Genomic DNA, 12,655 nt, shown 5'->3' on the forward strand with positions numbered 1-12,655 from the left:
CCTGGCTACAGGAACGTTCCAACAAGAAATTGGAGACCAGTCAGGTATATCCCAGTCATCATTAAGCAGGGTGTTGCCCAATGTTCTTTGCGGTATTATCCGTTTATGTCCGCAAATATTCTATTACCATACTGTGCCCGGTAACAGCGAAATGCGAAAGAGGATTTCCTGCGTAAAACAGGGTTCCCAATGGCTCACCGCGATTGCGCACACTCAGACAGCCGAGGAAGCCCACTTCAATGTGCAGTAGGTAGTGGAGCGCAGCATGGGCATGCTGAAGGGCAGGTGGTGATGTTTGGATGCATCGGGAGGGAGACTGCTATATGACCCCAAAAAGGTTTACCAGATCAGCCTAGCCTGTTGTGTGCTACACAACATCTGTCTACTAAGCCATGGCATAGAGCCAAAAGAAGACGAAATGCACATGGACCAAGATGACCACCATCCCATCCCAGCTGGCTGGAAAACGCACATCACTGCACTGAGAAGACGGAAGCTGATTCACCAACTATACCAACAGGTAAATCATGTTGATAGGAATAAATGCACACATGTTCACATTTTCTTCAGAATGTTTTATTTAGACACATTTGTTCAAAGAACCCGCAATAGCGGACCAAGTTTGGTTTATTTGAACCATAGCATGCTGCACTTCCCGAAGTTTCGCAATAACCTCACTTACAGACTCGTTTAGACCCTTTGTGTTTGTAGGACCGTCCGGATAATACACTACCATGATGGGTGGAAGAGGAAGCTGGTGAAGGCCGGCAACACCCTGATGCACGACGGGCCGCAAAGGAAACTGGTGATGGCCGGCGAGGCTCCGATGCTGGTTCAGCAGCTGCTGCTGCCACAGATATGTCGTCTGGTGCTGCTCGTGCCGCAGCTGGTGCTTTGGAGACATGTCTACTTCCATGTCACATACTTTGTTTTTGCCATTACGCCACCAGACAGGCTTTCTGAAACAATGTTTTGGCCCGCATCTGCACCTCCATCAGCAGAATGTTGATTTCAGCCTCACCATAATTCTTCTTTTTACGTATTTCCTTCTTGCTTACCATTGTCACAGAGAGTTTGTGCTTTGAGAATGCCCTCAATCTATATGATAGGAGGGGTGTTTTGAGGGCGGAGATTTAAGTTGCACACATTTCCACGATCATTTGTGATTTATAACTGAAAGATTGGTGTTCACATGTTTTTGTGTGCGTATGTTTGTTTTCTCTGAATCACAATTTCATAATTTTCAGAAAAGTTCTTAGATCAGATGAAGGATGGCTTCTACGCAACATTTTATAAATACATGGGCCATTTCAGGGAGAATGTCTAAACTTAAGACTCTTATACAAATAGACCACCACAAGTGTACAGGGGGACCAGCGAAGCTGGATAAGATTAGAGGGGTATTTAATGAACGTGGTCTAGTGACAAACCTGGATAAGTTACAGTTTTTTTACGATCGGATACACACAATTTTTACTGCTTTGTTTTGCTTTTCAATCGCCTCACACAATAAGCACAACCACACACCCAATGAGCAAAAACATCAGATCCATTGCAAAATGAAACACTCTTGTAAAATCTATACACTCATTTAACAAAACCATATTTTGTTACCATATGAAACACACACATTGCATATACTGAATTCTGTTTGTACCACTTACACACTTCTGTTATAAACCTAAAACACTTTTAGCAATACTACTTCTCAGTGATTAGAGTAGTGTAAGTGAAGTACACAGAGAAAGTGAAAATACACAATACAGTAAAAACACTACCCAAGACCAATGCTGATGAAAATATTATTTACGTAATTCTCTCCATATACCCAAATCAGTCAACATGTCAACATGGAGAATCACAACAAAACATGTCCCAGTTTTCATGCTACTTCAGTAGTGTGCATAACACTGTAAGCTCAGCAAATATCAGACAAAGGTGAAAAGATGTTTCCAATACAGGTTACAATTCCATTTACAGTAAAATGTACAGATTTGTCAGTGTCGCCAGTGTTGACAGAGAGACCTGATGGATATTACTGTATTGAAAATGGCATGGTCACCGATAATGTTTGCTTGAATTTCTCTGAGCCTGATAGCATTACGTATTTGCCAAAAGCATGTTTATGATCTCTATATCTTGTTCTTGCGTGTATATGGGCCTGTCCTCCTTTCAAGTTTACTGTATTTGATACATTTGGTCTTCTTCTTCTTTGAGCACATTTTCCTCCTGCTACAGGTCTTCCTCTTCCTCTACTTCCACCTTGACCTCAGCCTCATGGCATGGCCTCGGCCTCTTCCTCCTTCTCCTCCTCTGTGGATTCCCCCTCTCACCCTCACTCTTCTTCTTTTGACTCCTTCCATTTTGGTTGAAGACAGATTACAGTTACTCATCTGCTGCATTTCTATAGTGCTTAAACCTGTTTGTTGTGTCTACAATTAAGCAATCAGGTGCTTGGGCACTTGATGGCTGTGTTTATTTGACCGGCTCGTAGGTGTGGTAACTTGACTTGAGTGTTTTGGAATTGCAAGAAAGTGACCTATTGATATACGTCTGTGTCTAAAGCATAAAAGTGTGTTTAGTGCTTTGCAAATCACTTGTGTGTATGGTTTCGCAAAAAGTGTGATGTTTAAATGTGCTTATAGTTGTGCAGATCTGAGCCGTTGTTTTGCTCCTTGAGTGAAGGTTTTGATAATTGTGTTACACTTTTGATTTTAGTGTGTATCCGATTGTAAAAAACTGTAACTCAGAATAAGTGGTAAACCTCCTAATAAAAGAACCCCCATTGGTTCATATTCCAAGAAAATAACATCATGAGGGCTCTTCTATTAGGAGGTTAACCACTTTGAGTTAACTTATCCAGGTTTGTCACTAAACCACGTAAGTGGAAAACCCACCAGGATGTGAACATGCATCTCTGATTCAGTTCCATACATGCTTAAATAATGCTTTATAAACCTAAACAAAAAAAACCTGATTTGTTCTTTGATGAAAATAAAGCATGTTCCTTTCTCATTCACTGTTTTAGAATGAACTCATATGCCATACTAGCCTGGATACCAGCTGAACATCCGCCCACAAAATTTTTCAGGGAGATTCGGTCTGGCGCTGAGCTAGTTTGGGAGCGATATCAGAAGGTAGGATTCTGTCGGACCAATCAAATTGTCAGGGCAGGCTTTATACGATGATGGACAGATGACCAACCAACGCTTGAGTTAATTAGATAGATAGATTATAACCAAGATGGCGGCGTCTCGGGACCTTAGTGGGACATATTTTATGTGATTTAAGATATCTACACGACTTTTTTATGTCTACATTGACTCAGTTAGTTGTGTATGTGCAACACGAATGTTGCTGAGGATTGTAGGTCTTAACTGAAGCGCTCTAGACCATTATTGATAGGTTATTGCTAACGCTTAGACAAAAAATCCATTGAAACACATAGTAGCTAGCTAGCCTGGCTGATAATAAGTACGTGAGCAGGCATATCTCACAGATATTGACAGCGCATTCATTTTGAAAGAGGAACAGAGAAACGCGATCAAGGCATTTGTCGAAAATATGTTTCATGCAATTTACACATATGGGAAAATGATTAATGTCTCGTGAATTTGTAGTGTAGAATCTCCACATTCAAACTGATTTCTAAAATAGAGAGGTATTTTTTAAATATATCGATTTCTAATGTGATTTTTGCCTGGCTACATCTGCAGGGATAGAGGGGAAAATCAAGCACTTGTGTCCTTTAAAAGTTGTTGTGTTTTTTTTTTCTCTTTTTAAACCTCCTCAAGAGCTGTCATGGTGAAGGGCCAGATTGTTTTAAGGCTTTGCTAACAACATTGTCTAAACACTGATGCACGTTAAAGGATAAGTGCGGCATACAATGTACTGGTTTGACATGCCGCACTAAACAGTGACCAGATTTGTTGCATTGCACACTTTTGCACTGCAGGTCAAAGTATGTGCATGATGTGTTTGCTTTAAATTCTACATCATTTTTGTAATAATTTTCAGCGCACAGGGTAATTAATAGAAGTAAAAGGCATCGAATCCCACCTGTGAATATGGGGTGACACATGCAAACTGCTGATGCAGCTCCAGGAGCTGGATTAGCTCTGGACACTTTTTGGCTTTTTATGTGATGGCCTCAATGTACTCATCTGGTTTGAATGTAAAGCTACACGCTGCCTCTTTGGAGGAGAAGGCATAGTATTTCTCCTTGTGTTTTAACACCCCAATCTGGGGATTCTCTAAAGGCAGGAGAAAAAAAGACTTTTAGAAACAGCATTTTAAGTGGAATAAAACCTGGGTGGCCACGGTGTCTTTTACATTCTACCAGGAACAAACAGTCCATCTTTCTTCAAATTCAGTTCAAATTCTGCCAGCTTTTTGTCAAGTAGCAGTAAATGAAACATGATAATGGAACCTACAGGTAGAGAGTTGCTCAAAACCCCCCAGTATCAAAGTCCTGTCCTGAAGTTCTACTGTACTGAACACAGCCCACCTGCACTGTCCTTCAGTCTGTCATCGTCACTCTTGATGTCCACGCCGTCCAGCATGGCCTCCAGTTGACCCTCCAGCAACAGGTGGGTCTGGGCAGTCAGGAAGGGCCTCAGGCTGACTACAGTGTTGTCGAGGATGCTGAGCAGGACCATCTCGTCCTGAAAGCTGGCCCAGAGCTTCGACAGGGCTGTGAAATGAAATGTGAAATGAGGCTGGCAGAGGCAGATGAAGGTGAGCAGGCACTACTGCTGTAACACAGCTGCAAAGCTTTAATGTCACATCATGGGTGCTGATCTAAGGTCATTTGAATGTCTCATTGTGCAAAAGTCTTAGATATGGACAGAGACCATCTGACCATGAATCAGAACAATAATCCACTGTGCCATTTGACAGCCTTGCTACTTGCTACGTTCAAGAAATATAAATTAATATTTTTTTTGTTTAGAAATTGTAAGAATTGTAAAAATGGACAAGCATTAACTCAAGGGGTCTCAAACTCAAATTACCCGGGGGCGATGAGCGTCCAGTCTGGTCATTGGGGGCCAGATTTTTAAAGTATACGTTAGGGTGGCCGATTCAAATCAATGGAACGGGCCAGATAAAATCGCTGAGTTTGAGACCCCTGCATTAACTGAAACCATTTCATTAGGCTGGGAAAATGTGTATTGGTTTCATCTAAACTAACTAGTTGAGTGTCTGGAGAGGACTGTTATGAGCTCTACTGGTTGGTGAGGAGGTGTAAAAGATGCAACACAACCCTCAGTGGAGACACTCACAAAAACATGTGCAGTGGGCACAGCAGTCTTTGCATGCACTGTGGCTTCTAGGAGCATGAGCCGGGCCACAAGGTCAGACTGCAGTCACATCCACTTGTTTGGCACACAATATGGCATCAGCCTGGTGGGAACACATCATATACATGATACCTATCCCTCCCAAAAAATGTACAGAAGTCAACTTAAAGGTGCAATAAGGATCAATAGCTATTCGCTAAAGGTATGCTAGCAGCTAAAACTAACGAAATCTCTTGAAATGTGCTGACTTTATGACAAACTAGTTACTCAACGACTGTCCTTACACAGTCAAACATCAAGAAAGTGCAACACAAGATTAAGCAAGACGGCAAATAAGCTACTTACTAGATCGGCAGAAGGTAAACAAGTCAGGTCGGCGGGCTGCGGCAGGCGAAACAACAGAACGCAGTTATATGCCTATCGACCCTGCTATGCCAATGGCATTGACGCGAGTCTCCATATTAAATGTCATTGTAGCGCCCCAATTTTTTTTAAGCTGTTATTTTAAGGTTAATCTATTTATCCTAACCCTAATCCTGAAGCATAATTGTTGCATAATGCACCTTTAAGGTGCACAAATGATATAAACTATATGACTAAATACATGGAGATGTTAATGGAAATGTTAAAATCAGCCTTTTAAGTAACAAGTAATAAGTACACAGTACACACAGAGGGCAAATTGGTGAATATAGGAGACAAACTCTTAAAACCAACAGTTAGAAAGCAAACACGTCATCAGAACTTGCTAAGACCCATATTTATGATCTTGACACTCTGGCACTACTTACCAGGACGACTTTGAGGAAAGCCTCATGTTGCCGCACATTGTACAGGGCCTGTTGCAGCAGATCTGTTTTGATGGGGGACTGCACTGTCCCATCCTTGGGGTCAGCAAACTTCTCCAGCAGGGCTGTGTACTGCCAGGCCAAGCTCTGGGATTCCTTTACCTCCCTCTCAATGTCGTTGATGGTAGCAGGTATGGCCTCGTTTAAAATGGAAGGCACTGCACTCATAAAAATGAGTGAATCGATTTGGTAAATACATAAGTGTACTGAGTAAATAAAAACAAAATCCTTTTTATGTTTGTCTTTTTCTAGGAAAATATCATTCAGAAAGTTATTCTTATTTAAAAAAAAAACATACTGATTCCAGAATAATACAGGGATGTAGGAGTGACTCCAAAGGACAGTCAACAGGAGAAACAATGTGGACTGAAGAGTTCAAGAGTTCAGCAATTTTACTTTTTCAATTTACACTTTCATAGGTCTTACCGTGCTGAATGCCCTAGCCTTATTTCCTACAGTGTGTAAATCAATTCAATAGAGGCTTTTTAATTAGGTCCGCTGGTTTAATGAGTCACCGTATCTCACTTTTCCATGAGTACCTGGTACTCTCGAATAACCCCCAGTCCTTGTTGAAGAGGCGGATGCCTTTAACTAACATGGTGAGCTCACTTAGTTGCTGCCCCTTGATGTCTGCTTTAGTAAGGGACATGAAGGTCGCCATCTCCGACTGTGGGAAGACACTATGCAATGCAGCTGCAACAGCTACAAATGAAAATGTTGTTCAATTCATGTTGTTGGCAGTGGCATAATCTGACTGGCTGCCTGCTAAAGTGTGTAGAAGTGTGTATAACTGCATAAAGTGCAAAAACAACATGCATAAAGATTCTGTACGAGCTCACCCGTAGCCTCCTGTATACTGTGTTGATGTCAGTTGATGAGCCCAGGCCAGAGCGCAGCATCTTACTATTCTCCGGTAAAGGCTTTCCAGTCTTACACCGACTGTCAGTGATTTCGTGGCCAACACAGGTGTGTCGTGACAGAAGGACTCTGTGGTGCTAAGCGGGCGCACTCACACAGTTTAGGCTACTGTAAACACAGTGGTCAGGCTTAATACTTACGGCGAGATGTGTAATTCATGTCAAAGTAGACATGCATTTTGATGGTGTTGAAGTCAAAACTGACATATTGCAAAAAAAAAAATTCTGCTTAAACACTTACATCCAGTGTGCACTGTATTGCATAACCAGGTGAATGAGAATCTTGAACAGGTGAGTTAATTAGTTATTTCAACATTGGACAAGAGGTGCCAATTGGAAGCCACACCTCTTCCCCACCATCACTATATCAGACATACCCAGTGTTGGTTGTTCATTGCTTCATTGCAAACTGGTAAGCTTTGAGAGTCTCTCTAGTAGGTTAGGACGCTGAAGGTTTCTGTGGGTCTCTTCTTATCAAAAGTAATCAAAGTCTTTTTCTTGATTTTTTTGAAGGTGCATTTGGTGTTGGCAGAGCTTTCAGTTTGGGCTGATTTTTCATTCTTTCATTTCAAGCATGGTGAGTGCCTCTATTTTACTCTTAAGCTCAGTACTTAAACTTGGCCCTGCCCTGGATAATATAGGTCAGGTATTGGTCTGCAGTGTTTTTAAACTCATGGGGTGTCCAATAGTACAATATATACTAAGGGCACATTATTACAGACATGTTGGATGATGATTCTGACATTTGCAGACAGGGGATTGCTCCATGTCCAAGCTAACATTTGTATTTCCACGTTGGTGGAACAAACTGCGTAGTACTACCAGAGCAGGGGTGTACTTCTCTACCTTCAAGAAGCTTTTGAAGACCCAACTCTTTAGAGGTCACCTCCCTTCCTAACTGGCACCTTGACTAATGCTTAACTTGCACTTCAGCAGTTACATTCCTGCACTTGTTTTTTCTTTCTATGTCGTTTTTCTATTTCTTATATAAAGTAGTATTTATTGTTACACCAGTAACAATGTTTTTATTGCTCTTAGCTTGACCGTTCTCTCCCTTTTACGTCACTTTGGACAAAAGCGTCTGCTAAATGACTTGTAAATGTAATGTAAATGTTGGTAAGAAAGTTCCACCACTGTACAGTTGATAAGATTCGTTTGTTTAGAGCCTACTGCACCCCTCTCTATACAGCTCCACTCTGGGTGAATTACAAGAAGGGAGAGCTAGCTTAAGTTGAAGGTAGCCTATAATGACTGTCTTATGATACTGTAAAATAGGAACACTGGCAGTGCTTTTTTTTTAGCCCTTTCCTTGTATATTTCTATGTAATGTTTTTTTTGTTTGTATTTTTTTTTTTTACATGTGGGCCTTGAGCCTGTAATAAAGTTTTTATATATACATACAGCCGCGGAAAAAATTAAGAGACCACTTCAAACTGATCAGTTTCTCTGGTTTTACTATTTATTGGTATGTGTTAAAGTAAAATGTACATTTTTGTTTTATTCTATAACCTACTGGCAACATTCCTACCAAATTTCAAATACAAATATTGTCATTTAGATCATTTATTTGCAGAAAAATGACAATTGGTCAAAATAGCAAAAAAGATGCAGTGTCTTCAGATCTCGAATAATTCATTTTTAAACTACACAATACTAATGCTTTAACTTAGGAAGAGTTCAGAAATCAATATTTGGTGGAATAACCTTGATTTAAAATCACAACTTTCATGTGTCTTGGCATGCTCTCCACCAGTCTGATTGATGAGTCCAATTTTCAGTTTTGCCCAACAGATGGTCGTCTGATGGTTAGACGGAGACCTGGAGAGGCCTACAAGCCACAGAGTCTTGCACCTACTGTGAAATTGGACTCATCAGAGAAGACGAACTTAGAAGACCCTCCAGTCTGCTTTGGTTCAATCCTTATGGTCTTTTACAAACCTCAGCCAGGCAAAGTACAACGTTGTCCCGGAAGAAAAACTTGCTTCCTTTTGCTCTGACAATGTTCCCCAACTCTGAGAAGTGTTTTTTCCAGCAGGACAATGCTCCATGCCACACAGCCAGGCCAGTAAAGGTGTGGATGGAGTACCACCAGATCAGGACCCTGTCATGGCCAGCCCAATTTCGAGACCTGAATCCCATAAAAAACCTCTGAAATGTGATCAAGAGGAAGATGGATGGTCACAAGCCATGAAAAAAAGCCGAGCTGCTTGAATTCTTGCGCCAGGAGTAGCATAAAGTCACCCAACGGCAATGTGAAAGACTGGTGGAGAGCATGCCAAGACACATGAAAGTTGTGATTTTAAATCAAGGTTATTCCACCAAATATTGATTTCTGAACTCTTCCTAAGTTAAAGCATTAGTATTGTGTAGTTTAAAAATGAATATGAGCTTGTTTTCTTTGCATTATTCGAGATCTGAAGACACTGCATCTTTTTTGCTATTTTTACCAATTGTCATTTTTCTGCAAATAAATGATCTAAATGACAATATTTTTATTTGAAATTTGGTAGGAATGTTGCCAGTAGGTTATAGAATAAAACAAAAATGTACATTTTACTTTAACACATACCACTAAATAGTAAAACCAGAGAAACTGATCATTTTGAAGTGGTCTCTTAATTTTTTCCGCGGCTGTATATATACTTATTGTACTCTTCTAATCCTACAGAGGGAGTGCATTTCTATCCATGTTGGCCAAGCTGGTGTGCAGACTGGCAATGCTTGCTGGGAATTGTATTGCTTGGAACATGGCATCCAGATGGATGGAACATTTGCTGGAGACAGCCGCTCTTTAACGGACTCCTCCTTTGGCACATTTTTTAGTGACACTGGTGCTGGGAAGTATGTTCCTAGGTCAATTTTCATAGACTTGGAACCTTCAGTTATAGGTGGGCTAACTGCTTATTTCAAATGATCATCTGGTCTTTTGGGCCTTTGTTTTGGATTACTGTTAATGAAAAATTGGCTTTGTGAAATACTGACTTGATGTCTCATGACAGATGAGATCCGTAATAGGCCCTACCGTCAGCTGTACCACCCGGAGCAGCTGATTAGTGGTAAAGAAGATGTAGCCAACAACTATGCTCGTGGCCACTACACTATCGGAAAGGAAATTGTGGATCCTGTCATGGACCGAATTTGTAAAATGGTAGGTGATGGCACTTAAAGTAGCTTGCTCACTTTCTCAAGGGTGGAAGCATCTTGACCTTAGATGCTGGTATGATTTTGTGTTGGATTCTGTAACAAATTTGGTAGAATTGGTGAGAACCTGCAGCCAAACTCTTTGCTCTTTGTTTGCAAGATTGCTTCTCTTGGGGCTTTTGCCAATGAAGTTATAGAGAATGATGTGGTTACTGAATTTGTCTTTGTTTTTGTCTCTCAGGCAGACCAGTGCACGGGTCTTCAGGGGTTCCTCATCTTCCGCAGCTTTGGAGGTGGAACTGGCTCTGGCTTCACCTCCCTGTTGATGGAACGTCTGTCTGTAGACTACAGCAAGAAGTCCAAGCTGGAGTTCTCTGTCTACCCTGCTCCGCAGGTGTCCACTGCTGTAGTGGAGCCCTACAACTCCATCCTGACCACCCACGCCACTCTAGAGCACTCAGACTGTTCCTTCATGGTGAACAACAAAGCCATTTTTGACATTTGCAAACGCAACCTGAATCTTGAGCGTCCCTCCTACAGCAATCTGAATCGCCTTGTTGCCCAGATCGTCTCGTCCATCACTGCATCTCTGCGCTTCGACGGTGCTCTGAATGTGGATCTCACGGAGTTCCAGACCAACCTAGTGCCCTACCCCAGTATCCACTTCCCCCTGGTCACCTATTCTCCAATAATCTCTGCAGAGAAGGCTTACCATGAGCAGCTGTCTGTGCCTGGCATCACAATTTCTTGTTTTGAGCCAGCCATTCAGATGGTGAAGTGGCCTGCTGCTTGCTCTACCGTGGGTACGTGGTGCCCAAAGATGTTGTGGTGTTCTGTTGTGGTGCTCCTCGCTGGGGCCATGACTCTGGAACAAGCTCCCGGAGAACATAAGGGCTTTGGTTTCCCTCACTACTTTTAAATCACACCTCAAAACCCATCTATTTATATCTGCCTTCACCTAAAGTCCGTGGTTTCTGTTTTTATTTCTTTTCTGTATTGTTTTTAGAATGCACTGTTTCAATTGCTATTGTGACCATGTGAAGCACCTTGAGACATCTTTGTATGTGAAAGTGTGCTATATAAATACATTTTTTTTAAAAAGGCAACGCCGCCATTGCCGCCATTAAGAGCCGCCGTTCCATACAGTTTGTAGACTGGTGCCCCACCGGCTTCAAGGTGGGCATCAACTACCAGCCTCCAACAGTGGTGCCAGGTGGTGACTTGGCCAAGGTGCAGAGGGCCGTGTGTATGCTGAACAACACTACTGCTATCGCTGAGGCCTGGGCTCGTCTGGACCATAAGTTTGACCTGATGTACGCCAAGAGGGCCTTTGTACACTGGTATGTGGGTGAGGGCATGGAGGAAGGGGAGTTCAGTGAGGCCAGAGAAGACATGGCTGCTTTGGAGGAGGACTATGAGGAAGATGGGGCAGATTCTGCAGAGGATGGTGAGGAAGACGAGGAGGATTACTTAAATGTAACGTTCGCTCAAAAACTGGCATTGTAATAATAAAACTGGCATTGTAACTTCTTGTATGTGTGTTTGTTTGAGCTATATGAGTGCTTAACTTCAAGTACTTGGCCACGAGTTCAACCTCTAGCTGTTGATACAAAATGTGGAGGCAATATGGAGTTCTTGACAGTAGCAAGCTAATGGTCAATCAGCCTTTCCATTGCAACCACCAACTGCACGGCTGGTGAGCAAGCAAACCAAGCTGATGTATGAGAACAGTACAATTTGCTGTCTTGCTGTACATCCATAGATCACAAATAATCTATAATCTTAAAGAAATCTGGTTGCTTAGATCACCTGTTGTGGGTTAAAGAAATATAATTAGTTAATGTCAACACAAAATCACAAATCAATACATTTCTATTTTAGAACTTCGTTTGAATGTGGAGATTCTACGCTACAAATTCACGAGACATGAATCATTTCCCATACGTGTATATAGAATGAAATGTGTTTGAGGCTAACCTACGCAACAAAGTGACTCACTCAGTGCAAACCAACCTCCGCTACATGTGGAAGAACAATGTGACTCAGACATACAGGTGCAGCTCAATAAATTAGAATATCATCAACTTCATTTATTTCTGTATTTCGGTTCAAAAAGTGAAACTCATTATATAGTTTCATTACACACAGACTAATATATTTCAAATGTTTCTTTTAATTTTGATGATTATAACTGGCTAATAAAAAACCCAAATTCAGTATCACAGAAAGTATCACAGACTCATGGTGTCACACTCTTTATCAGCTAATTCATTAAAAACACCTGCATAGGTTTCCTGAGCCTTTAAATGTTCTCTCAGTTAAGTTCAGTAGGCTACACCATCATGGGGAAGACTGCTGACTTGGCAGTTGTCCAGAAGACGATCAGTGACACACTGCACAAGTAGGGGAAGACACAAAAGGTCATTGCTAAAGAAGGTGGCTGTTCACA

General features: G+C 41.6%; 2 pseudogenes across 2 annotated transcripts; one reads left to right on the forward strand and one right to left on the reverse strand.

Moving 5' to 3' along the window:
- Positions 1-4,137: 4,137 nt before the first annotated feature.
- On the reverse strand, positions 4,138-7,047 carry LOC308381601 (cilia- and flagella-associated protein 206-like; annotated as a pseudogene). The gene is made up of 6 exons: positions 6,988-7,047; positions 6,695-6,841; positions 6,092-6,306; positions 5,283-5,403; positions 4,508-4,718; positions 4,138-4,253 (listed from the first exon to the last, which is right to left on the reverse strand). The product of its transcript is annotated as a cilia- and flagella-associated protein 206-like (transcript).
- A 1,128-nt stretch (positions 7,048-8,175) lies between these two features.
- Positions 8,176-11,712, forward strand: LOC308381612 (tubulin alpha chain-like; annotated as a pseudogene). The gene is made up of 5 exons: positions 8,176-8,181; positions 9,734-9,953; positions 10,065-10,213; positions 10,448-11,044; positions 11,309-11,712. The product of its transcript is annotated as a tubulin alpha chain-like (transcript).
- The last annotated feature ends 943 nt before the right edge of the window (positions 11,713-12,655 follow it).

Source organism: Sprattus sprattus, assembly GCF_963457725.1.
Source record: "Sprattus sprattus genome assembly, chromosome: 2".
NCBI classification, from domain to species: Eukaryota; Metazoa; Chordata; class Actinopteri; order Clupeiformes; family Clupeidae; genus Sprattus; species Sprattus sprattus.